This window comes from Dipodomys spectabilis, unplaced genomic scaffold, assembly GCF_019054845.1.
Source record: "Dipodomys spectabilis isolate Male_0828 unplaced genomic scaffold, ASM1905484v1 ptg000273l, whole genome shotgun sequence".
Classification (NCBI taxonomy): Eukaryota; Metazoa; Chordata; class Mammalia; order Rodentia; family Heteromyidae; genus Dipodomys; species Dipodomys spectabilis.
In genome coordinates this window covers 3,586,093-3,613,626 of record NW_024870950.1, presented here as the reverse complement: position 1 = coordinate 3,613,626, position 27,534 = coordinate 3,586,093, and positions in this window count along the sequence as shown.

The window sequence follows — 27,534 nt, the reverse complement described above, 5'->3', positions numbered from 1 at the left end:
TTAGTTTTTCCATGCCTGGGTTATTGTGAATAATGCAGCAATGAACACTAGATGCAGCCATCATTGACAGACTTGAACGCACATCCTTTAGCTATGCAGAGGTATAATTCCTAGATTATATGGCAGTTTGATTTTTATTTTCTCAAGGAACATCCATACTGTCTTCCAGAATGACTGTACCCATTTACATTTCCACTAGCAATGTAAAAAGATTTCCTTTCTTCCACATTTATCTTTGTTTGGAGGGGTGGGGGGGGGGAGAGAAAGCCAGCCTAATACATGTGGGGCCACACACACACACACACACACACACACACACACACACACACACACACACACACGTATATGTATTGAGGGTCATGTTTGTGAATCAACGATAGCTCAAGTGCCCAAGAGGATTCTAGATTCCATTTTTAACCAGGTGTATGGCTTTAAAAAATTACATACCTTTTCTGTGTCTTTCTGGATAATAACAGTATCTCTCTTATCTGTTCCTGGGAGAAATCAATAAGATAGCAGATGCAAATCATTTGAGCAATAGCTGGCAGATGGTCTGAGCTCTGGTGACTATTACTGTTTCTTACTATCATTCCTAAATGTTTGCCTCTGAGGCGTGCTTCCTTCCATATTCAGGCTTAAATTTTCATCTTCCATAAAAGTGGTTGGGAAGAGAGCTCCTCTGTTAACCACGAGACCTTTGTTATCATCTATTTATTGGAATGCACTCTTCACATGGTTCTGAAGAAATGGGACGTTTTCCTCAACAAGAGGGTCCACATTTCAGCACCGTGCAAACAAATGAGTAATTCAAGGGGAAATTAGATTAAATCCGTAAATTCCAGATGTAAAAAAGTCCTGGTAGAAAATGTCTCCACATGGCTTCCTATTAAGATGTAGTATTTTCCCGGTTGCATAGTAGCGGGGTGGGGGGATATCCCTTAGGCCTTCGCATGAAAAGACTTGGATAAACAGCTTAAATCCACAGTGTGAGCAACACAAAATCACCTCCAATTTAATTCTGCTCGTTTAGGGAGAGAAATTACTTCAGTTCTAAGTGAATACATGATTTCTTTTTAATGTAATAATTGGCACACAATATTATTTGGCTTCGATATGCAATCATCCTAAATGTACTTCAAGGGTTATTAAATTAGTAGCAGCTTTGGGGCCAAGAAGAATAAGAAGATACAATTGCTTTATTATTTTTTTCTTCATTCTTCCCCATGTGGCCTGAATCTGTAGAACTTATTCGCCAAGTGATTTCTGTATTATCAGGTAATTTTTTTTTTTTAAACATGGTTTGACCAGGAAGGCATGGAAGAAAAGTTAATATAGTTGAAGAAATCAAGAATAAGCCAGAGTCTTAAAAAAAAGAATAAGCCAGAGTAAGACATTCCATTCTGTTTTATGCACTCATCTTCTTCAGTGGGGGAAAATGGATATTTACATTGTATTTCAAAGAGTTGACATGTTCTTGCCCAAATATGTCTTCCGAAGAGCATTGTCAAAATTGTCTTATAAACATCTGTCTGGGAAGGTTTTTTTTTTTCCCCTGAAAACAGAAAAGCTTTTATTTTTAACTCCATCTATAAGCCTTGCATACGCACCGGGTGCTCACTGAATGCTCACTCATCAGGAAACCATTTTTGTTAACACATGAGCTATGCTGATAGACCTTTTTACCAGTGGTGAACGGAAAACTAGAAATGTGCAAAACAACAACAAACAACAACATCAAACAAACCAACAGTGACTAGGAATGTAGTATGAAGCTAGAAAAATAGCACTGGGCACCTGTGACTCACACCTGTAATCCTAGCTACTTGGGAGGCTGAGCTCTGAGGATCATGGTTTGGAGCTAGACGAGGCAGGAAAGTCTGTGAGACTCTTATCTCTAATGAACTACTGAGAAAAAGCCAGAAGTGGTGCTGTGGCTCAAGTGGTAGAGAGCTAGCCTTGAGCACGAAGAGTCTCAGGGACTGCACCCAGGCCCCGAGTTCAAGCTCCAGAACTGGCAAAAAAAAACCCCAAAAAACCAAAGAACAACAACAACAACAGTAGTGGTCATAGTAATAACAACAACATTGGGATCTTGACTCCAAAACCAAAAGTCCTTCCAATTTTACCCACTTCACAACATTCTGTGCAGCAGTGCATCAATTCACTACTACATTGCTTCTCATGACTACTCTGCCATTCACAAAATCACCCCAAAATTGAATAAGACTTCAGAAGAAAATGGGGAAATGTCTATGACATTAGTTCTATTTTTTTGCTGTTTTTGATTTTTTAAATATCACCCCAAAGCACAGATTAAAACACACACACATACACACACACACACACACACACACACACACACACACATTAAAAAATGAGATGGTATCCCACTAAAAGCTTATGTAGAGAAACAGAGTAAAGAGTCAACCCACTTATGGGTTGGAATAAAATGTTCAGTAAGCTCAGTAAATGTAAACTTTAAGATATGTTCTCTTGAGTGTTGTATTATTTCTTTATTGTAATTCCCATTATTAAAGAGTATTACACCTGTAACCCTAGCTTCTTGGGAGGATCAGTGTTGGAGGCTAGGGGGGATTAAAAAGTTAGTGAGACCTCATCTCAACCAACAAATTGGGTGTGACAGTGCCTGTCATTCTGTCTTCCTGGGGAGCATAAATAGGATGATCTCAGGCCTGGCAACCTACAGGAGTTATGTGAGAGCCTATCCCCCAAATAACAAAAGTACACAGGGTTGGGGGAATTGCTCCAGTGGTAGAGTGTCACTTAGCACGTGTGAGTCCCTGAGTTCAACCCCAATATAATAACATCAACAAAAAAGTATTGAATGTAAGCTCACCGTTTTTTATCAGTTCAAAACCAAAAAGTTTGTCAAATTCCATAATGAAATTCAAACCCCCACGAGTTTTAGAACTGAATTTTCAAGGATGTAAAGTCAGCATTCCTGCTGGTCCACTACAAGTTCTGATAACCCATTTGCCATGAATGGATTTTGTTTGAAAGTGTAGAAAGATGAACGCATCATAGAAGCAAGGATTCTTTTTGGAAAGGTTATAGTTTTCTTTCTTCTTTGTGGGGGACAGGGAGGGGGTGGGAGGGAGAAGGAGGAGATTCTCCCATGACTTTCTACTTGAACCTATCATATACTGAAGGAAATGGCTTCTTGAAATCAAGCAGGAAGTTGGGCCACAAAGCACAGAAGACCAGACTTTCAGGAAAGTATGCACACTCTAAATTGGATGACATCAGAAAAAGGATGATTTTTTTTTAAAGTTGTTTATTAGAGGGAACTCAGTGGACAGAGCAAGTCGATCCATACTGTCCTCTAAATACATAATTTAGATTTCAAGAGTTGGATAGTTACAAGCGAAGCAAACGCTACAGAAGAGAATGTATAAAATGTGGACAAGAGGAGGTCCAGAGTGGAGACAGTTCCAAATAAAGGCAAGCTGGACGACACAGTGGTTTCCCAGGTCCCAGCACATGGTGCCCACTCCAGGGCCAGTTGTGGCAGAGTGCTAAGCCAGCAAGCTGGAGCTAGGAGAAACTCACAGCTTCTACACTACATTCCCACCAGCATCATTGCTCTGTAAATCCTTGTCAGCTGTTCATTTAATGACTCCTTGCATTTGTTTAGAAGTTTACCTAGAGAGTCATTAAGTAATTCTTTAAGACATAATCTTTGTTTAGAGTTCTGGTTGATTTATTCAGTGAAAGAAAAACAAAAAACAAAAAAACATCCGTCCACCACCACCACCACCAAAACCCAAAGAAAATCTTGAATGGTGGAAAACTCATTGTATGGCATTGTTAATATGCAAACTGATGTCCTTTTTCAGATGTTGGCAAAAAATCAAATTTTTCTGACCTTTCAGAGCACAAGGAAATGACCACAGGGTATGTAATTAGTTCTTATAAAAAGTCACTAATATGGAGGGGATTGTTATAATTAGTAGTTTTACATATGTTTTTCCTGCCTTTTAAATAATTTTGGTGTCACCAGATAAAAAAAGTGCATGAATATACACAAGTTTATTTTTGGATTTTAAAATTAAATATAAGCCAAAATGCAAGATTAAAAAGATTTCATGGAAGGAAACATCTTAATATTTGGAAAAGATTTCCCAAACGCTATTTAAAATGTTATTTTTTTCAAGTGACATATTTCCTTTCATTACCAACAGAAAACTCGAATGCCCGATAGAAAAAGAGATGGCAGTCTCTTATTGAAAATATGTGAAAACAATTATTTCTTGATAATGACATTTTATAGTTAATAATTTCCTCCTCCTCATTTTTTTCTGGGAGACATTTTATTAAGATGTCATAGATTTTCAATGACTTGAATTACCTTACTAATGTAATATGCATTAGCAAATAAATCAGCATAATATATGATTTATTTTACTTTACTACTAGTTCAGAATTTTACCATACCCTTTGGCGACATGAAATTACTTACCAATACTTAATTTGTTATAAGACACAGCACAGAAGTTAAGGGCAGTGTTTAACTGCCCATTTTTTTTCTTATGCTACTGTTCAGTTGCTCATGATAGATACAACCAAATTAAATAGCCTGGATTAATCATAACACCAAGATACTTTTTCTGTAAAAGACATTATATGAGGTTTATGATTCTTTATTTTATAGTTCTAGTAAAGACTTTTTTCATACTTCACAAGTAAAAGAAGAAAAATCCAAATAGATAGCTTGTTTTTTTTTTCTACTATAGTATTCAATATTCCAAGATCCCTGAAGGAAGAAAATTGGTACTAGTCCTACAGATTTGCAGATGATAGTAGATTAAAAATGAACACAGGATGGAGTGTAGTGATGCATACCTGTAATCCCAGCAACTCAGGAGGATCTTCATCTTAAGCCAGTCTGATACATGGCTAAAACTCTTCATCATCTTTAATCAGGTCCTAGGCTTGGCTTATTCAGCCCTTCAGCCATTCCTAACCCGAGCCATACTTAAGATCAGGCCTTCCTTCCAAGTGGTCCCCATCACATCCTGGTATTTCTACTTGCTTTCTTAGTCTTGCTTTCTTATTTCTCCCTCGCTCTCTTCCTCTCTCCCTCCTCTCCTTCCTTCCTTCCTTCCTTTCCTTCCTCCCTCCCTCGCCCCTTCCCTCGCCCTCCCTCCCTCCCTCCCTCCTCCCTCCCTCCCTCCTTCCCTTCCTTCCTTCCTTCCTTCCTTCCTCCCTCCCTCCCTCCCTCCCTCCCTTCTTTCTTTCTTCCTTCCTTCCTTCCTCCCTCCCCTCCCTCCCTCCCTTCTTTCTTTCTTCCTTCCTTCCTTCCTCCCTCTCTCTCCCTCCCTCCCTCCCTCCCTCCCTCCCTCCCTCCCTTCCTTCTTCCTTCCTTTCCTCCCTCCCTCCCTCTCCCCTCCCTCCCTCCCTCCCCTCCCTTTTCTTTCTTTCTTTCGTTCTTTCTTCCTTCCTTCCTCCCTCCCTCCCTCCTTTCTTTCTTTCTTTCGTTCTTTCTTCCTTCCTTCCTCCCTCCCTCTCTCTCTCCCTCCCTCCCTCCCTCCCTCCCTCCCTCCCTCCTTCCTTCCTTCCTCCCTCCCTCCTCCCTCCCTCTTCCTTTCTTTCTTTCTTTTCTTCTTTCTTTTCTTTCTTTCTTTCTTTCTTTCTTTCTTTCTTTCTTTCTTTCTTTCTTTCTTTCTTTCTTTCTTTCTCTTTTCTTTCTTTCTTTCTTCTTCCTTCTTCCTCCCTCCCTCCCTCCTTTCTTTCTTTCTTTCATTCTTTCTTCCTTCCTTCCTCCCTCCCTCTCTCTCTCCCTCCCTCCCTCCCTCCCTCCCTCCCCTCCTTCCTTCCTTCCTTCCTTCCTTCCTTCCTTCCTTCCTTCCTTCCTTCCTTCCTCCCTCCCTCCCTCCTTTCTTTCTTTCTTTCGTTCTTTCTTCCTTCCTTCCTCCCTCTCTCTCTCCCTCCCTCCCTCCCTCCCTCCTTCCTTCCTCCCTCCCTCCCTCTCTCCTTTCTTTCTTCCTTCCTCCCTCCCTCCCTCCCTTCTTTCTCTCTCTCTCTCTCTCTCTCTCTCCTTCCATCATTATCTGTTTCTCGTTTTAATCTATGCATCCCCTGTGGGGCTTTTGGAGCAGCCAGCTGGTTCCACTTTCAGGGTAATATGTAATCCTCTCCTAGCAGGTAGGAGCCCGGCCGTGTGGTCATCTGTGCCTCAGCCTAGGTTCTCACTGGGGGAAAGTTGAGTCATTACGGTGCCATTGTAGTGGCTGTGGCTTAGCACAGCCCTTCTTCCCCTGGCAGCCCGTTCTCAGATCCCATTTGAACGTTTGCTCACGCGCCCACCAGCTCCCATCACGCCTAGCAGGTCCTCAAGAAGGATGCCCAAACAGAGGAGGAATGGTTTAGAAGAAAAGGAAGGGGCTGTTCCCAGGAGGCTGAGAAGAGTTTAATGGCACAGAGCAAAACAGATGACACCAGAGCAAGCAAGAGGGGCTGTTGATGTTTCTAAGCCTCAGCGCCTCTCAGGAAGGCAGGGAGCGCTTCCCACAGTCGCTTCCCTTCTTTTGCTTCTCCATAGGAGAGGCCCATCTCTTTTAATTAGAAGAGGAGTCAAGTGGGGGAAGACAAGCCTTTTATCCATACCCATAGAGCTATACTGGTCGACACAAATATGGTGTGTGTGTGTGTGTATGTATTTTTGTTTTCAAGCGCCAACATTATCAGCAGTTTTAAGCTCTGTCTATAAATAATGAAAGAAAAATAAAAGCAGGTGTTCAATGTTCTCATTCACATATAGAAAATAATTTGGGTTGATTCTCAGCACATGCTAAGAAACGAAGAAAATATAATCCTACCACAGGCAGGGGTGCTATGAGAAATTCTATTGTTTTCTCAGAGATGGATTTCTGAGAGCCCATTTATGTTTCTCTACTGCTTGTTGTCTTTGGGTATTGGTTTAAATGTACATACAGTCAAAAGGCCCTAAGTGTACTGAGTAGCCTGTATTTTACAACTATGAAGACTATTTTATAACAACTCAGAACTGTCAGAAGATCGCATTTGGGGAAGCTCTCTCTCTCTCTCTCTCTCTCTCTCTCTCACACACACACACACACACACCACATTTTTACACTATGGATTATTATCTGGGTGTTGGTGGCTCACATCTATAATCCCAGCTTCTCAGGTGGCTGAGATAGGAGGAATTTTTGTTTGAAGCCAGCTCAGGCAGGCAAGTCTGAGACTCATATCCAATTAACCACCAAAAAAACCAGATGTGGAGCCGTGGCTCAAGTGGTAGAGCACTAGCCTTGAGCACAAAAGCTCACAGACAATGTCTAGGCCCTGAGTTCAAGGCCCAGGAACAACACACACACACATATATACACACACCCCAAATAAAAATCTCCACTATGGATTTTTTAAGCAGATATGAAAATTTACATTGTGAATTTGATAATGTAGGTAAATTTGTAAATTTGATAATTTAGGGTCTTTGAGAGAACCTAAATGATCTTGATTAGAATTTGACCAAACCAAACTATTTCACAGTTGTGAGACCTGCTAGTTTCTAGCCAGTCATTGCTGGGATAGATGTATGGAACAGCATTTTGAATTTTCCAGACTTTAACTTCTTGATTTAATTACTCTGGATTACTCAAGTTCTAAAAGCCACCTGATGAGTTATTTTTATTTATAGCACTTCCATTCAATGTGCTTATAATTTATATTTCAGTGCCTTGGAAATTTGCAATCATCTGTTCTGGTGCCTTTGAGCTTTTTTTTTTTAAATTAAGTTTTTGCTGAAAGTTCAGCACTTTAGGGCTGGGAAGGTGGGCTTAGTGGTAGAGTGCTTGCCTAGCATGCATGAAGCCCTGGGTTCGATTCCTCAGCACCACTATAAACAGAAAAAGTCAGATATGGTGCCGTGGCCCAAGTGGTAGGCCTTGAGCAAAAGAAGCTCAGGGACAGTGCCCAGGCCCTGAGTTGAAGCACTAGGAAATAAAACCAAAACACCCCTAAACCCCCCAAACCCAAACAAACAAAAAGTAAAATAAAGTTCAGCGCTGTTTTAAAATTTTAAATATTGTTTGCTTGAGATGATCAATAAGGGAATTTGCACACGCGCATTACAAAATCATTACAAATGGACGAGTTGTAACTTTTATTTGGCAAAGCCATTCCATTTTAGAATCATTAAACATTTATTGAGCACCATCTGTGTACCACAGTTTTTCATGAACACCTCCAATTAGTGCTTAGAAATGCACAAACCTGATGTCGTTAATAATACAGAAGTCAGCCTGCTCTTATTGCGTAGACTAAATTATTATTGGTAAGCCCAGTGATTGTCAAGCTACATAAAGATACATTTCATATTCTTCCCCTTGGCCGCCTCTCCAGCTCCATCTGGCAGCGTCCCAGGCCCTGTCCCGAGAGAGCTGTCCTCATCTGACCAGTTCCTCGACATGTGTCTTGCTCTTTTCTGGATTTTTCCCTGGGCTGGTCACCTTTTTAAAAAAATTTTCATCTCTATTCTTGATCCTGCCACCTCCAGGCACCAGAAGGTTATCTTCTTAGGCCTTTCATGGTGTCCGATGAGTATTGATCAAATATATAATCCTGTCATTTTGTCACATACGTATTCCTGTCACCCCTCAACTTCTACCCAGCTCCTGTCAACTATTACTGCAATTACTTGTGTTGTTGTATTTTCCTCCCTCCCTTCTTCCCTCTTTTTCTTCCTCTCTCTCCCCATCCTTCCATTCTCTTTCTCTCCTTCCTTCCTTCCTTCCTTCCTTCCTTCCTTCCTTCCTTCCTTCCTTCCTTCCTTCCTTCCTTCCTTCCTTCCTTCCTTCCTTCGTTCCTTCCTCCCTCCCTCCCTTTCTTCTTCCTTCCCTCCTTCCCTCCCTCCCTCCCTCCCTCCTTCTCATCTTCCCTCCCTCCCTCCCTCCTTCTCATCTTCCCTGCCTCTTTCTCTCTCTTTCCTCTCCCCTCTCTCCTTCCTCCTTTCTTTCCTTCCCTCCCCCATTTTCCCCTTCTTCCCTTCCTCTTTCTCTCTCCCCTCCCTCCCTCTCTTCCTCCTTCCCTTTCTTCCTCTTTCCCTCCCTCCTTCCTTTTCTTCCTCCCTCCTTCCCCTTCTTCCCTTCCCTTCCTTCCTTTCTTCTTTTTTTCCTTTCTTCTTCTTTTTCTCTTTCTTTCTCTATTTCACAAGTTCTCAGTCTGTAGCTCAGGCTGGCCTCGAATTCTGGGTTCTCCTACCTTAGCCTCCTGAGTGCTGGGATTATATAGACACACACCGTGCCTTATTATCACCATAGGTTCTTAGGTAATGCAATCCATTTCCTTTGCAGGCTATTTAGTTAGAGAAGGCCAGGCGATGGTGGTTGTGCTTCTTTAAATTCTCCCACTTGTCAACTGAAACTTTCCCTGTAATAGATAAACGGTGGGGTAAGAGAAACATTTAATGAACCAGACTCATCATGGATGACATGGTGTTTTAATGAGTCGTGTAGCAGAGGTAAGGCATGCACAGCTCATTACAGACAACACAGTATGCCAGGGTGTTAGCTGGCAAAGTTCGGAGCGTGCATATGACCGAAGTATCTTCTCACATAATGATGTCACCCTTCCAAAAGGGGACAGCCCTTCACAGCTCATTCCAATGCGTGCATCCAGCGGCTTTCGCATGGAGGATGCTTGCAGGGCATTAGTGGTCTGCATGCTAAGTTTACAGCCCAGCAACGTGAGGACTACTAAGGATGCAGAGCTCTGACTCAGGCAGAGCTCTGAGAGCGCATTTTCTCGGTGTATCAGTGAAATCAAGGATTGGATAGCACCCTCAGGTCAGAAATGACCCACGCCAGGATGGAAACCGTAGCAGTGAAAGATACACATGCGAACGAGGTAATTGCCAATTTGGGTAACTATAATTTCCCCCTTGGTTTCAGTAAGATTTCCCCTGCCCATCCAATCAGCTTGTGAAGCAGAGCCCCGCCTCGGGCTGGGGGTCCCTGAGCCGGGCTGCAGCCGCCTGGAGGCGGCTGACTTGCATGTGGGTTGTTTTATTTCTCCTTTCCATCTTTAAACATTTGTTTTCATTCCTTTGTGACTCCAGGGCTCTATGCCAATCTCTCTCTCTCTCTCTCTCTCACTTTCTCTCTCTCTCAATTGGTTATTTTTATTTTGTCATCATTACAAGAACAATACACTATCCTATCCTAGAGGACCAAATTAATTTATTTGCACCTGACTTTGTATCAGGTCTCCAAAGTCTGGACATGAAGGAGGTGGCTCATGGATGCTTAGATAATCAAATCAAATCAGGAGTGTTTTTTTTTTTTTTTTAAATCTAGGACCAGAGCCAGGCATCACTTCCCAGCAAAAATCACTGATCTATCTATCTGTCTATCTATCTATCTATCTATCTATCTATCTATCTATCTGTCTGTCTGTCTGTCTGTCTGTCTGTCTGTCTGTCTGTCTGTCTGTCTGTCTGTCTAGCCGTCCGTCCATCTATGTGCCAGGAGCTCAAGCCACAAATCCCCCTGCTAATGTTTTCATTTCCTTATAAAAATCAGCTATTGGTGCTTTGGAGAACAGAATACCAACTAGACCATTTGGGGCCATGAAGGTAATTTAGTGGATGAAGAAACCAAAATATTCACATTAATTCTGTTGCTTACAGCAAATTAGCAGGTGGCCCCAAAAATGAGCAAGAAAAGGAACATTGCTCATTTTATGAGCCCAGCTCCCCAAGGGGGCCTCAGGAAACTCACTCATCATTGCAAACGGTCATGACTCGCGGACACGTTGCTACCTCTTTTAAAAAGCACAGAAGCAATTCTTTTTTTTTAAATAATCAAAATCAAAGCTAGAGCTATGTAACAATTTTCCTTCCTGATTTGAGTTACCATTATCTTCCAATCCCAAGCTATTGCTTTGACTAGAAGCATATAGACATCAAACCCAGGAATTATTTATACACATTTCCTGACAGCAATGAAGGCACTTTATACTTTACCTTTATGAATAACTACTCAAAGAGGTATGCAGGTGAAAGAATTACTTTAGACAATTTACATAAATGCAATAGGAAGAGAGATTTATGTTGCCAAATTGGAAAGGGCGAATTTTGGGGTTTTTGTTATAATGCTCTACAAATCGTTCTGTTTCTTGACTCTCCACCAGATTTTCTCAACCCAGGGCATATATCGAATTTATTTTCTCTGGGTGGGAAACGAATTGAGGGAACTGAAATAAGGTCTCAGCGTGAACCATGAGAATCAATGCATAGAAGGGAGCTTCAAAGTAACTTGCCTTATCAGAAACCAAAAGGATACATCTATAGTAATTAAAATAGCATGAGACAGGCACAGATCCATCTGTGGAACAATTTCCACAGCCTTTAAAGCGACTCTGATAGGAGACATGTAATGAAATGGAAAGAATTAGGTGAGCCAAAAATGATTAAATAATTAACAATCTGATAATTAGCAGTAGAACCAAGACTGAAGTTGCAGAATCCCTGAGCAGACAAAAGCATTTAGAGTCTATAAGGGACCTTGATCTTGCTTGATTTGTGAATGTAAGTGACTTGACTTGAGCAATTTCTGGCAATGGTCTGTTGTCTTCCTCCTATACGCTACTGTGGCTGAATACCTGAGCCTGGGAAATTGACAGAGAGCAAAAGGTTTTGTTTTTTTTTTCTCTCCAAGATCAAGGCACTAACTCTAGTTGACAGGCGAGGGCTTCTTTCTGTGCCCTTGAGAGGCAGACAGTGAGAGAATAAAAGGGACCAAATTCTGTGTCCTCTCATAGTATGAACGAGTGAACCCACTGTCCCCCAATTTTTTAAAAAAACTTTACTTTTAGCCCTATGTCTTGGCATTGTTGCCTTAGAAATTGTTTCCAACACATGGATTTTGGGGGAGCACACATTCAGACCAAAGTACCTACACAAAAGGAAAATGGGAGTGAAGTGTAACCAATCAGAAGCAGTGTACAAAGTTATGTAACTAGGCTAGGGTCTTTCTGACAGATACACCAAGTTAGGTGCTGCTGAAGTGTAGCCAATTAAGTAATTTGCTTTGATTTACTTCTGTGTGGGTCTTACGATAGCTTTCAACCACCCATGTTCCTACAGGAGAAATGCTGGACCACTTCAGGTCTAGAGTTGCGTGGTTCATGATTCAATTTGTTTCATTGTACCTCTGTTTAAGTCTTAATAACTCACACCTTAGAATTTTTATTTATGAAAAAACTTCTAAACTGTTTAACAACCTGCACTTAAGTCACATCTGAAAAAAAGTCTAACAATATATTAGCCTACTAAATAGGGATGAAAGGTATTTTTGACTTTTAGAAAAAAAAGTTGTCAGAAATGCTGGGAACAGGCGTTCACACCTGTAATCTTACCTACTTGGGAGGCTGAGCTCATGAAGATCACAGTTTGAGGCTAATCTGGGCAAGCAGTAAGTGTGACCCCATCTTAACTTTAATAAGAAGCTGGGGCAGTGCAGTGGGGGCATCTCAGCTATACAGGAAGCATGAATTGGAGGATTGCAGTCCAAGCCTCTCTGGATGTAAATGGGAGACCCTCTTCAAGAAATAACAAGAGCAGATAGGAAGGGGGCGTGGCTCAAGTGGTGGAGTGCTTGCCTAGCAAGCACAAGTTCCCAAGTTCAAAACCCCAGTACTACAAGGAAAGAAAGGAAAAAAAGAGAAGGAAGAGAGGTGAATCAGCATTCCTTTACTGCCAGCCTGGGCATTGTACCAGGCCCTGCTGGTTGTACGCCTTACCCATAACCCTTGTGCAGTGTACTTTAACAGCCCCACTGAACTTGGTATCAATAGATCCATATGGCTATAGACAGTTAAATGGAAAAGTGTTTTCCTTTATTGTTTTGTGGTAAGCAAATATTTTTCATAGTTTTATTTAAAGAGTCATAAAATCTTGTGACAACAAAGTGCCCGAGGAAGGTGGAAGACATTATAAATTACATTGCATTTCCTTTAGAGAACAACATTTTCCATTTGCAGACACAGGAACTTGATATTATCCTAGGGAAAACTGCACATTAGCCCTAAAACAGAAGGCCACCCCACTTTTCTTAATTAATTAATTAACTAATTAATTTTTGCTGGTTCCAAGGCCTGGACTCAGAGCCTCACACTCTCGTTTAGCTTGCTTGCTCAGCTGGTACTGTACCACGTAAGCCATGCCTGCATCCTTGTTTTTCTGCTGGTTACTTTGGAGACAGAAGTGCAAGGAGGTTTCTACCCAAGCCGGCCTCCAACTGAGATCCTCCAGATCTTTTTCCTGGGTAGCTGGGATTACAGGTGTGAGCCACCAGCGCTCAGCTTCTACCCATTAAATACATGTCCTGTCTACACCATTAATCTGGAGATCATGCCTCTGACAGACGAACTTTGGGGGACCAAACTGTGCCCACACTGTTTTTTTTAAATTGTCAAGGTGATGTACAGAGGAGTTACAGTTACTTAAGTAAGGTGATAAGGACATTTCTTGTCAAACTTGTTACCCCTTCCCTCATTGTTCTCCTACGTTCCCTCCCCCTCCCCCACTTCCATCTTATTGTCTTGAGAATGTCGCGTAGCATTGGTTCCTCCGTGTCCTTCGCCCTTCCCTTCCCTAATCCAGATAAATGTACATACAATACCAGGGTACAGTGACAACAGGGGCTATACCATCGGGGGAAGAACATACAAAAGAAAGAACAAATCATCTATTAAAAACAATAGAGAAAAACATCTTGTGCCCGTGTCTTGGAGTTCATTTCACTTAGCGTGATCTTATATGGTCATATGTACATAGCTATCGAGCTATTCTGCTCATCTGCTAAGACTATCCTAGACGTATACGAATGATTGCAAATAAGAGAAACAAGCCCGCACTTTTAACAAAGAATTGAGTCTCTTCCACCTACATTCATTGGGAAAAGATGGATTCCATCTCCTGGACAGAAACCACGTGAAACTGGCAAATAAAAACTTTCACAAGTACTTCTCATAGGGTCGGGAAAAATTAGCGTTAAATAAAATGTAGATAAAATGGAATATTAAGAATTTATTTACATAATTTGTATTTAAGTGGGAATTAATATGGAACTCTCATTCTGTATAAAATTTATGTTAAATAATCATTTTGTTCCCAGAGAATGAACCACCTGCTGCTTCAATGCTTCATGTTCATTTGTAACACGGAGAGACAGACATTTGCCTGTGGTGGGAGAGACCTGAGTTAATTACTGCCATTAATTTGGATGGTGGCTTTGTCTTAATAAATATGAAATATTAGCATATAGGACAAACAATGCATTTGAAATCTAAAAAAATGTAAGTGCTAAATGCTTTTTATACTTTACACGCACCTGTATAGGCCCATGTCTATTTACATATATTTGTACTCAAATACACATTTTCTCAAGGTCTTTTTGTTCCAGATGCATATTTATATATTTTATTGCTGTTATATGTATTTTTATTATTGTTCCCCAGTAGTCTTTCAGACTGCATTCTTTCAGATCTCTTCAAAGACTAAAAAACAATAGACCTATTTATCTTGTCTATTGAAATACAGTTAGACTTCAAGCTTAAAATTGAGGGCACACTGGTTCTTAGCTAGGCAAAAGCAAAGTCTCCTAAAAGAACATCATTTTCCTAAGATTGTGAGGCAGATAAACCCAGATAGCTCCCCTCTGAAGTGTTGGAAAACACCCTTCTTTTTTTTTTTTTTTTTTTGTGGGTTGTGGGGCTTGAACTCTGGGCCTGAATGCTGTCCCTCAGCTCTTCAGCTCAAGGCTAGCACTCTACCACTTGAGCCACAGCGCCACTTCCAGTTTTCTGGTGGTTTATTGGAGATAAGAGTTTCATGGACTTTCCTGCCCGGGCTGGCTTTGAACCTCAATCCTCAGATCTCACCCTCCTGAGTAGCTAGGATGACAGGTGTGAGCCACCGGTGCCCAGCTGACCACCCTTCTTAAACATAGAATTACCCTATGATCTAGGAATTCCACTCTGGGGCATTTACCCAAAGCCTACAAACCAGGGTCTAGTCAAGCCACCAGAACAACCATGTTTACTGTAGCACTAGTAACCATAGCCAAGGTATAGAATCAGCCTAGATGCCTCTCCATGGATGAAGGAATCAAGAAAATGTGGTATGCATGCACAATGGGATTTTACTCACCCATGAGAAAGAATGACATTGTATCATTTGTAAAGAAATGGAAAAAAATTAAGTGAAGTAAGTCAGACAAATAAGTCAGAGAGACAAAGAATGCATGTTTTTCCTTGCATGTGGCAGCGAGATTTAGCTTATAAACATAAAAGTCAATACATTGGGCAGTCTGCACATGTACATAGATGTATGAACTGAAATAGGGTAGATTCAAGGGAGAACTTAAATAGTACAATTCCTTAGAAAGGCATAGTCAGAGTTCAGCAAAATAAAACACCAGGAAGCCAGTACTTGAAAGGGGTGGGGTCAAGGGAAAAGGGGTAGATGAATGAAGAGGAGAAAGGAGAAGAAGGTAGTCAAGAATCCAGTGTATATCCTACACAGTTACGGAGAGGTGGGGGAAAGAGGGGGAGGGGAGGAGTGGGTGAGAATGTTGAAAGGGGTGACATTGATCAGGATATCTTATATGAATCAACTGCTTTGTTAATTGGTAACTCCTTTGTACAACTACTTAAAAGATAATTTTTTGTTGTTGTTGGTCATAGGGCTTGAACTCTAGGCTTGGGCACTGCCCCTGAGCTCTTCAGCTCAAGGTGAGCACTCTATCATTTGAGCCACAGCACCACTTCCTGTTTTCTGGTGGTTTATTGGAGATAAGAGTCTCATGGACTTTCCTGCCAGGGCTGGCTTTGAAGCTCAGTCCTCAGATCTTAGCCTCCTGAGGAGCTAGCATTCCAGGTGTGAGCCACCAGTGCCCAGCAAAGATAATTTTTTTTTAAAGAAAAAAATATCTCAAGTGTAGAGAGGCTGTCTTAATCAACTGTCTTCCCCCAATAGACCGCAAGCTCTGTGGTAGCAATTAACTTCTTCAGCAGTGAAGGTTATTGACTCCTGGAGGTGTACGGGATGTACAAGGGCCAACAGCTTTCACAATTAATATTAATTAGCAGAAACTAAAGGGGAGAGTCTCAGGACACTGCTAGTATTAGCAGTTTGTGTAAATGTGGGTAACTCGGTAACTCACCCCCAGCTGGGTGTAACAGTGAGCGATGATTTGCTGTTGGACATATGAACTTTCTCAGATGAAATGATTGGTGAAATATCTGCACCTATGAGCTATCACCAGATGTTTTAGATACATCCATGAATGATTACCTGAATCTCCCCCCCCCACCCACACAGGGAGAACTGGAGAATATTCAGCATTATTGGAAAGGTTGAAAACCAATATTTAGGGTGTTTTGGATAGATTGTAAGGAGTGTGAAGGGATTTGCCGGCAGTGAGCATTGAACAAAAAAGGCAAAGAAATAAAAAGAGCAAAGAAAACCAGCCGCCTTCACCAGTACATGACCTTCCCCCCATGGTCCAAATGCATTTCAGTATGTACACGTAAGTGCATCATGAGAGATTGTCTTGATCTATCATGGCTCAAGTTTTCTTTCTAGTATTTTCCCCTAGCCTTCTGTCTCTGGATGAAGCCCTTCAAGGCAGTTGATTAAATCTGCATCCCAAGGGAAGCTTCGAACTTGTCCAGCGCAGACCCTGCATCCCACTCCTTGTTTCCAAGTAGCTGCCAGGTGTGCACACAGAGGCTGAGGTGAAGTCCTTCTCTGTCACCGGCAGAGGATCAAGAGAGCCAGGAACCTTGCAGATGTTGCTTTTTTTTAATAAAGCTTTCCTGTTTTCATTAGGCGGTGTCTGAAAATAGGACGTTTTCCACCCCAGTCCTAGGCACCAAGTATGCAAGTAAGCATATGGGGCCCTCTCTCTGGTTCAGGAAGTAGACACACACACAAAAGTGGGACACGAGTGTAAAAAGCATTGATTGAGGGAAGTCAAACAGTTGGGGAGAAGGAAAGGAGGGGGGAAAAAGAATGAATATTATACAAGAACATATATGACATGCTTGTATAATCACAGAGATACATCTATCAAATATGTATATATTCCCTATATGATTATATATTCAGTCCATGTATATCATTACATTCATTATATTACATTATGTGTATATTAGTACATTCACTATATTACATATATGTTATATATTCAGTCCATGTATATCATTACATTCATTATATTACATACATGTTATATCTATAGACATATATGTGTATTTGTATATATACAGATACACATATGTTTGGATACATATGTAAACAAATAGGCATATGCACATACACACATGCATCCATGTGACACACACATATACATATACATACGCATATATGTGCATGTATTCGTGTAATAAAACCCTCCAAAAATGATTAAAAAATGAGGATGGAGGAGGAAGAGAAATCTAGGAAGAGTAATACAGCTAAGGTGAATGGGATCAAAGTACATCACGTGCGTGTGGTAAGAACATCACAGTGAAGCAGAAAGGGGTGTCCCTTGTCTTGGATGCCGCCCAGGGTTGGCGACCCTCGGGCAGAATTTGGTCCCCGTCGCACCTCCGGGGGACCCGCTGGCCGCTGTCATTTCCTTTCACAGACGCCAGTGTGTGCGCACCGCGCACGCGCGTGTGTGCGTACCCTGCCAGGACGGACGGGTAAGTAGTCATTCTCATAGCTTCTGACCGTCTCCGGCCATGTGTCGAGAGATGTAATTTGCAAGGAGAGTTTTTCCATTTTCCAGACAAGTAAGCCAGACAGAAATTCCCAGTTGAAACTAGGACAACGGAGATGGCCTTCTTCAGAGGAGAAAATAAAAAGCGTGCAGACAGATTTCAGGAGACTTGCTGCTGCTCGGTTGTGTTGAAGCCTCTGAGATTGTCAGGCCCCCGGGCAGTAGACGTGGGTAATGTGCTCAGAGTGTAGCCCACACTGCACATGCGCACCAGCTTCCCGCGCACAGTAGGGCTGCTGTTAATCACAAGTCATGGAGGACCATGAAGGTCAGAATTTCTCTGAATGAATGGCTCTGTTCTTTTCTCACATCTTGTGCTAAACACACACACACTTGTTAGTCATTTCACCTCATAAAGCTTTTATAAAAATATATCTGCTGCCAAAGGGAAAGCATTTTTGGACCCAAATCACTTTGAGAGATCTAAGTTTCTCCTTCTGTTTTATTTTATAAAGGCTTTCCCCTTTATGTTTTCCATTAATACTCTCCATTATGGTACACAAACATTAGTAGGATTTGAATTTCTCAGTTAATATGCATTTTGAAGCTGTTAAAGAAAAAAAGCACAGACTGTGTGGTGGTTCTTGTTTTTTTATTAGGAGAACAGAGATTGAAAGCATCTGTTATCAAGAACAATAATGTACTTCAAACAATGATGTAATATTTAATGTACATAACCTTTTAAAACCCAGTAATATAGAGGACGTTGAGATTTACTGTGGAAATATGTCTCTGTTTTATTTCTTTCAAAAAAAAAAAACTGTCTAGGGTGTCATGTGGCGTTTTACTTTTCCAATTTAGTATCTAAAGGTTATGGCCCAGGAATAAATCTGCACACTACCCAGTCTACCAAATCACAAAGACAAAAGATTCAGGCTCTGTCTAAGCCATAGTGTGTGTGTGTGTATGTGTGTGTGTGTGTTGTGAAGATGTCAATGCAAAGTGAATGGATCATTTCTTTCTCTTGGAATGCTAATGGTGGTGGTAGTGTAGCTGTGTGACATGGTGTCACTCTTGTAGATGGCTGTCACGTGATCATAACAGAAGGTACCAGGCAATGCTTTGGGCTTGCAGAATTGAATTGAATTTTTACTTATATTCATCATCACCTTCATTTCAGTTTAAAAGTATGTTTGCATGATAAAGTATAAAATATAAATCCAGTGGGAGATGCATAATGTTAACTATTTAGCATATAGTAAAGCACTTTTTTTCCTGACTTCAAAAGATCTCAACTCCAATAGCAATAGCAAGGATTTGCCTTGATGAAGCTGGGCGTGGCTGACCAAAGAAATGCCTCAGACTTAAAGGAGAAATGAGAGTCAAGTTTAATTAGAAAGTTCAATAGTTGGGAGGGGAGTTGTGGCCCAAGTGGTAGAGCACCAGCCTTGAACAACAACAACAACAACAACAACAACAAAAGCCAACAAGGGTTTGAAGCCCTGAGTTCAAGCCTTAGTACCAGCACAAAACACAAACAAAAAACAATTGCAAAAAGAAAGTTTCATAGTAGACAAAAACCCGAAGTTAAAAGCAATATATAGAATTACATGAATAATGAATGAATTGATCGGAGGCGGGGGGATGTTGAGACAATTGAAATGTTTATACCTTTCTGGTAAAATTGGTAGTGCAAATTAAGGGATGGGATACACAAGAGAGAGAAATCAGGTGTGTGGAGGTTAATGAGTCATTAAGATCACAAAGACTAAATGTGCCATATATTCTAGATCTGTTAACCCTAGAGGTTTGGAGGGTGTGTGGACCAATTTACTCTGTGGCATTAAGTTTTAAGTTCTTTCCATTTCTTAATGGAAAAATGTAATTGAAGAATGATAGTTCTTCAGTTCACCTGCCATTGTTTTGCTGTTTACTTAATTGATGACTGATGATGGCACAATCGATTTTGTCTTTGAAATATGGATTACAGTCATCCTTATCTGTGGCTTCAATTTCCATGGTTTCAGCTACCCAAAGCTAATCATGGTCTGAAAATATTAAATGGAAGATTCCAGAAAGAAACAACTCATTCATAAAGAAATTTTATTAGGGTAGTTAATACCATTACTCTCTTACTGTGCCTAATTTCTATGTTAACTTGCATCCTAAGTATGTAGGCATGTATGAGAAAATACATACAGGGCTAGTGTCCCCTGTGGCTTCTGGCAAAAGCAGGGATCTTGAAATCTGTTCCTCAGAGATAAGGGGACCTTTATGCACTATTGGGTATCTTGTTTTAGTTTCTAGAAATTGGCAACAAAAGGTTGGGTGCCTGTGGTTTATACCTGTAATCCCAACTGCTGGAAAGGTAGAGATGGTTAAAGATTGAAGTTCAAAGCCAGCCTGGGATAAAAGTTAGCAGAATCCTACCTCAATCAATAAGTAAGACATGGCAGAGCACCCCTGGAGTCCAAGATCGGCAGGAGGCCATAGGAAGGAGGATCAGTCATAGGATGATGTTGGTGAAAAGTAACTATGGCAAAAAGGACTGTGGGTATGACGCAAGTGGCAGAGCTCCTGTTTAGCAAGTGTGAGGAACCTGACTTCAAGCCCCAGTTACTGCCAACAAGAAGGATTTAAGGAAAGAACACAAGACGGCAAAAAGAAAAAAAAGAAAGAGATCAGTGGGTTGATAATTTAAGCATAGATGACAATGAATAAATATTAGCAACTTCAAATAGGTGACTTCCAAAAAACGCTTGGCAAAAACTTCCATGCGAAAATATGCAGCTAGCAGACAGCAAAGGCTCCCTTTGTGAATAAGAGGGAAAAGCAGTGTGTGAAAGCTGACTCCAAAAAAGGCAAGAGATGTTTTGTTTTGTAAACACAGAAACAAAGAATGCAGACCTAGGATCATGCTGGTGGCACAGGCCTGGCTGTGAATAAGTTGGATGCCTTGTGCTCTATTGCTGAATCTTGCTCTCAGTCTCCCAGTAACCTGCTCTGCTTCCTCTAAGGCAAGCAGGCCATTGTCCTGTTGAAACACTGTCTAATAGGTCTCCAGGAGGCAGTGACTATTCATTCCCAGGGAAGAAAGGGCATTATTGGACTAGTGTCCATGGCTCAATCAACCTCCCTCACTTTCCTTTGCTTTGGCCCGGCACGAATTCATGAGCATCAAGAGGGTACTTTGAGGGGCACGATGTTGAATCTGCTTTTCTTATAGATCATATGATGGTGGATGGAGGATTTCAACCCAGGGAGTTCAGAGGTGAATAATTACCATGAATACTAGTTGCTATTGTGTATTGAACCTGAATCATACTAACCCAAATATTGGTTAGTGTTCATCACAGTCAATCACCACTTCAGATAGAAAAGGACTGTTTGCCAGCTACATGTGTTATCTGCATGGAGAGAAAAGCCAAGACATTGGAAGTATGTATTGTACTCAAAGTCATCAATATTCATCCATTTATGTCCTTTAAGTGGAAAAAATATCCAACCCTGGATCTTGGATAGAAACATAATGCTGATCTCAGAGATATTTAAATTTACTTGGTCCTGCAAATCACCCTGGATAAGAGACTGAAAAAAGATTACATGGATCATGTGTTTTCTTGAGACTCTTAGTGATTTGCATTTTTTTCCCTTGATCAAGGGATTCTACTTTCCATATATATATATATATATATATATATATGCATATATATATACATATATATATATACACACACACACACACATATTGATTGTATCCTATAGTTCTGTTTCTTTGAAGTGACAAAAACTTGAGATTGATAGTAGCAGTTTGTTTTTATAACTTAACTCAGTCCCATCTATTCTTCTGCAAGACATTCAATAAATCAGTTATCTTTAATCTCAACCTAGAGAAAGATAGGGCTGTTGATGCAGGTGGTGTTAATATTATTCTTACTGTTAGGTCTGAAATGTTTGGGAGAAATAGGAGGAAGGTACATGTTGTCTCTTTCTTTCTTTTGAAATTAGGCCACATGGTTCCACTGCATGCAAAATATTATGCACATAATAAAAAATAATGTGTCTGCAATCGGCAATATGAGGTGAAAATCAGTTCAACCTTAGTCAATTTTCTTGTGCCCTAACTAACTGCTGTCGCTTTTGTCTTTCCAAAAGAGATACACAGCATGCCATTCTCTTGATCAAAATCTTTAATTTTTTTATATATACCAATTTTTTAAATTGTGAAAATACTGTACAGAGGGGTTACAATTACATGGGCAAGATAATGAGTACATTTCTTATCAAGCATTGTAGCCTCCTCCTTTGTTTCCCTTTTCCATCCCTTCCCATCCTTCCCTGCCCCCCCACCCAATCATCCCCCCCCATGATCAAAATCTTAAAATAAAACCCAAACCCCAAAACACATCAAAGAACCAGTTTCCTGAAACACCTTCTGCCTTAGTTTATTTATTTTTGGTTGGTTGTGGGGCCTGAACTCTGGGCCTGGTGCTGTCCCTGCACTCTGCAGCTCAAGGCGAGCGCTCTACCACTTGAGCCACAACACCACTTCCGGTTTTCTAGTGGTTTATTGAAGATAAGAGTCTCATGGACTTTCCTGCCTGGGATGGCTTTGAACCTCGATCCTCAGATCTCAGCCTCCTGAGTAGCTAGGATTACAGGTGTGAGCTACCAGTGCCCAGCTGCATTTCTTATAATGTGATTCTCTGTATAGAAAATTTCTTTCCTTGCTGTCATTCTCCTTCACCATCTATCAATACCAATGACACACTCCCAAGGTGTCACTAGTTTCTTTACAGCCCTTTCTCATCCTGTTCTAATCAACTCCTCTCTTCCTTATTTTTATAGTAATGAATACCTTTGTTCTAACAAGGTAATAGTTTATACCACAGTAAAAAAGAAAAATGTATAGGCTTGCTGGGTGCTGGTGATTCATGCCACCTAGCTACTCAGGAGGCTGATATCTGAGGACTGAGGTTCAAAGCTAGCCCAGGCAGGAAAGTCTATAAGACTTTTATCTCCAATTCACCACCCAAAAGCCAGAAGTGGAGCTGTGGTTTAAGTGGTAGAGCTCTAATCTTGACCAAAAAAAGCTCAGAGACAGTGTCCAGTCCTTAAGACCAAGCCCAGGTCAGTGCATGTCTGCACACACACACACAGAAATAGACACACTTTCTTGCACATATAGACTGAACTTGTCTTCTTTCTTAGTAGTACCTTGTGAATATGTAGTGGACATTCAGTAATGGGATGTAGACTAAAGACTTTCTTTGCCAGGCTTGAATTAGTTCGCACTTGAAAAAGTGTTTTCAGATTCAACCCCAGAAATCATCTTTTATGGTTATATGATGATCCTAACTGGTGTGTCATATTTTTCTGAGCCCAGCTAATGACTTGCCCGAAGATTTATGCTCTTGCTAGCAAGTGGGTTTTGCTAAATGGGTCAAGACATTACTGAAAGAAAAGTTCATGTGAGTCTCAATTATTTTCTTCAGGAAAACTAATTGAAACATGGCTTCACACGGAAGCGAGCATCTCCCTGTATTGCTGCCCCTGAAAATGGTAGGTTTGGAGTCGTTGAGTAATTTTAAATAGCTTTCTCTTCCATCTCCACTCACATAAAAAGAGCAACCACAATTGTGTTGCTTTTTCTAATGGTTTTAAACTTTATCTTAGACTTTCTAATACACCTTCGTGTTTTCACATCATGATAAATATTTAATGTTAATGGAAAGTAAGGATATATTTTGAACATAAAGATGAGAGAAATCTTTCACAAAATAGGCAAAGGAGAAATGTAAGTTTCTAGAGGTATTTTTATTTCTCATCCTGTTTTCCTACTGCCCACAAATCTACTTTTAAAATCTGTTATGATACAAAATTACTAAGGGATTCATGTTTAACACAGGGAGTGCCAACCTAGCTGGAGGGAACACCTGCTTTGGAGAAGTATCTACTCAGATTTTGAAGAGCATTTGCTTCCATTTGTGTGAAGAGCATGTAACTTAACAATGGACAGTTGGAATTTTTCTACTCTGCGGCCTATTGATGGCAACATAAAAGAAATGGGACAGCCATTAGAGGACCTCTAAATGGATCAGAATCCAAATATTCCCCTGTTATGTTTCCCCTGGCAACAGCTCCCTGAATGAATGCATTCCTTGAAGAATGTCATCCGATGGTTCTTCTCTACCTGAAAAATGTCGCGGGGTCCCGAGCTTTACCTGATCTCTGCAGTAGAAGGCATTATTAGACATCAGTTGAGGTACGAGCATAGAGAGGCCGGGCTTTACAAGTCTATTTGTCATTTTATTAATTTGACAAGAAAAATAGTCCACTTGAAATCAACACTTGACTAGACCAAGAACTAGACAGTATGTGTGAGAGAGAGTGAGTGTGTATGTGTGTGTGTGTCAAAATCTGAGAGAAAAAAATGGTCTTTGAGATGTGAAATCCTGCATCACATTTGCTTGTGTCACAAACATAATGGGAATGATGTGTATGTCTTACTGAAATGTCCAGAGAGAAGACACACACACACACACACACACACACACACACACACACACACGTGAATTTCATGAATTGAATGGGCCACATTGCCTGGTCGGTGCTAATGTAATACATCGGGCCAATTCAGTGCGTGGTTCTGAGGAGCATTGCAGGCCTCGCTCTCAGTCTCTCCTCCTCAGGCAATCCCAACACCAATGAGTTAGGATTCATGTAGGGATGAAAGCCCAGCCAGCTACCTCTTCTATACTGCTTCCTGGTACTCAGGGTTGGTTTTATGAACTTCACAGAGCATTTGTTTTGAGCCTGACAAATTTATAGTATGCCTTAGGATCTAAATTTAATTGACTATCATTTCAGGCTTTGTCATTAGAAAGGTCACCAGAGAAATCTACATAGGGAAATTCTGAAGTATGGAAATTGTCAGTTAAGCTGAGCTTTACATTTGACTGAGGTTTGATTTTAAAGGTCCAATTACATTGTGCTCATGCCAAAGGCCATTGTAAAACTTGATGGGGGGAAATAATTTTCTTTTAAAAATGATATAACATTTAATTTAAATTCTAATTGTATTCAATTTGATGGTAATAGTAAGGCCTATTTTGAATGGAAGCTGAGTCCCTTTTTGCCTGACATCTTGGCAACAGTGGAATTGTGAAGCTACCAAAGTTGAATGACATTTGCAATTATGTCCTGACCACTTACTATGCATTGGATGCTAAATTCCCTGCCATGACTATGTGAAGAAGAATGTTTAAATATCTACACTTTAATACCTACCCTTTATATCACAGGAAATAATAATATCTATAATTGGAACTGTGCTTCCTCTCCCCTCCCCCCATGCCAACCCCTATTTATTTATATTTATTTTTCATTTCTATTTTGGTTTGTGAGTGACATTTCCTTTAGTAATTATTTTCTAAAATATGTGCAGTAGTGTTGTCTAGGTCTATTTTTCTTATTCCCTCTATAATTGCTTTACTGACATTCTTCGGCAAATCTTCCATGGCTAAGTAGAAGCAGGAGCAAATCTTAATTTGCTATCTCCAAAGACAGATCAACAATATCGGCCTCGGCTTACATTGCACTTATTTGCATATTTGCATTGAAATGTTTCCACTAAGTACTTCTTGTTTATGTATTGTCTGTTGGGTATAAGAAAGAATTAAAATACGGATGGGCGTAAAGAACAGTAATATTAGTGAGTACTATCAGAGTACATTATATGAGATGAGTATCAGGAAGTGGAGACATGTTGCTGGGGTCTAAGATCAAGGAGAATGAGGGTAGATGAGTGGAGAGAGGAAAGGTGGGTGAATACAGACGTAATATCCAATGTATGCCTGTCCAAATGGAGGTGGGCAGGGTTGGGAGAGATGGGGGAGAAGGGTGGAAGGGGTGAACGGAACGAGATACATTGGACTCATTAACCGACAAGAATGGAAACTTCTTTGTACAATAATTATTGAATATAATTAAGGAGCCCCCCTCCCCCAGCCCAAAGTATATTGGATGCATGTATTGGAATGTTATGATACCCAAGGTAAAACAATGTGATAAATACCTCTTTTTGAAGAAAGTGCGAGTACTTTGAGATCCTGGAAGTTTTGACTAAACATCAAATACTGAGCCCATCAAATAACATGTAAATAGTTGTTTTTTTAAGGACAAGGTAGGCGAATAATGGAGAAGGTGTTGAAAAGATAGCAACTGGATGTTAGAGATGAAATGGGGAGAGTTGGGGTCAATGAGAGGTGGCGTGGAGGGAAATAAAGGAAATGGGTCCAGCATTTGGCAAGGCAGATCTAGGCATACAGGGACAGCAGAAAGTACAATCAAGAAGAGAGGTGTGGGGGGCTGATAAAAGGAGTTACTTAAATAGAAAAGAAGGTTGGAACTGATTTTGCAAAGTTTTGGTTTCTAGCTCTTGTACTAATATGGAAAAACCTGCTTCCATAGAATATTGGTACGGCACGAGATGCTGTATTTCTTAGAACAAAACTAGCAAAACGCACTTGTGTAATGGGATAAAGTTTACCTGCTTGAGTTGGGGACTCATGTGAGGCTCTCGTAAGTAGCTTACTTAATGCCGAGAGGACTGGAAATGACAACACAATACGCAGGCTGGTGTTCTTCTCCGTTATACTTTGATATGAATGCTTTAATTATTTTTAAGAAACTAGTCATTGTGATCTCAATTACAGATGTGATAAAACAGGGGTGGTTGAGCACACACTTACTTTTTCTTTCTTCTCTTTTCTATTACTCTAACCTTATAATCATCCCTGTACTTGCTTATTGTAAAAATGAGTCATTTTTTTATGGCTCATGATTAAAAATGGAACGGAAACATAGTGTCCTGGCATATTCTCTGTGCAGTTTTCTTATCTTGAAAAAGTTAAACCAAATGTTTGCTTTAGAAAAATTCAACAAAATGGACATTGATGAGTGATGGATCGCCTCTGGTTATTTTACCTCCTGTGGAGATAGTGCAGAGATTATATTGTCAGGCAAATATTAAGAATATATAAACGCATAGAATAGTATACACATCTAGTCTTCCACGTCAGATTTTGTCTGCTAATGGCAGCCCGGTTCTCTGATGTATTTAATTTGTCTGGTGTTTTTCCCGTTTCTCTATTCTATTTACTCATTGCCATAATTTACATGTCAGACACACGTTTCTCTCTTGATTTATTCATATTTGTCATTCAAATGATTAGTTTATTCATTAAATGAGCTTCCATTTATCCGTGACAGCGATTTGTATCTACTTTTAAATCCCTTGGGGGCCTTTGGAGAGAAATTTCTAGCAAGTTGGCTGTGAGTTATGATCCAAATCACTGCTCATTCCTAGTAAAAGGACCATTGCTTCATATTTCTCAAGCACTAGTTACTCACTAAGAAGATCACTTCTAAACCAGTCAGAGAAGTGGAAACAAGCCAATGGTGAGAGGTTGATTAAGTGGGACATTGCTATAATATATTGCAGAATAGTCTATGTACATATGCACCGATATAAAACAGATTTTGAGGGATTCAGAAAGATGTGACTTGAGGGAGTGGAAAGAATAAAATAAGCTGTCATGTCATGGATCATCCGAATCAGGCTTCAGCAATGAGTCCATCGTCTTCCTCATGCTCCTGCTATCCTCTGAGGAACAGGTCTGGCCATGTTGGGCATTGGGAACAAGACGGCCAAGTCCACTGTGAGTGAGGGTCTGAGTGTGTCAGAGACTTGAGAGAACAAATCACAGTCGAGGTGAAA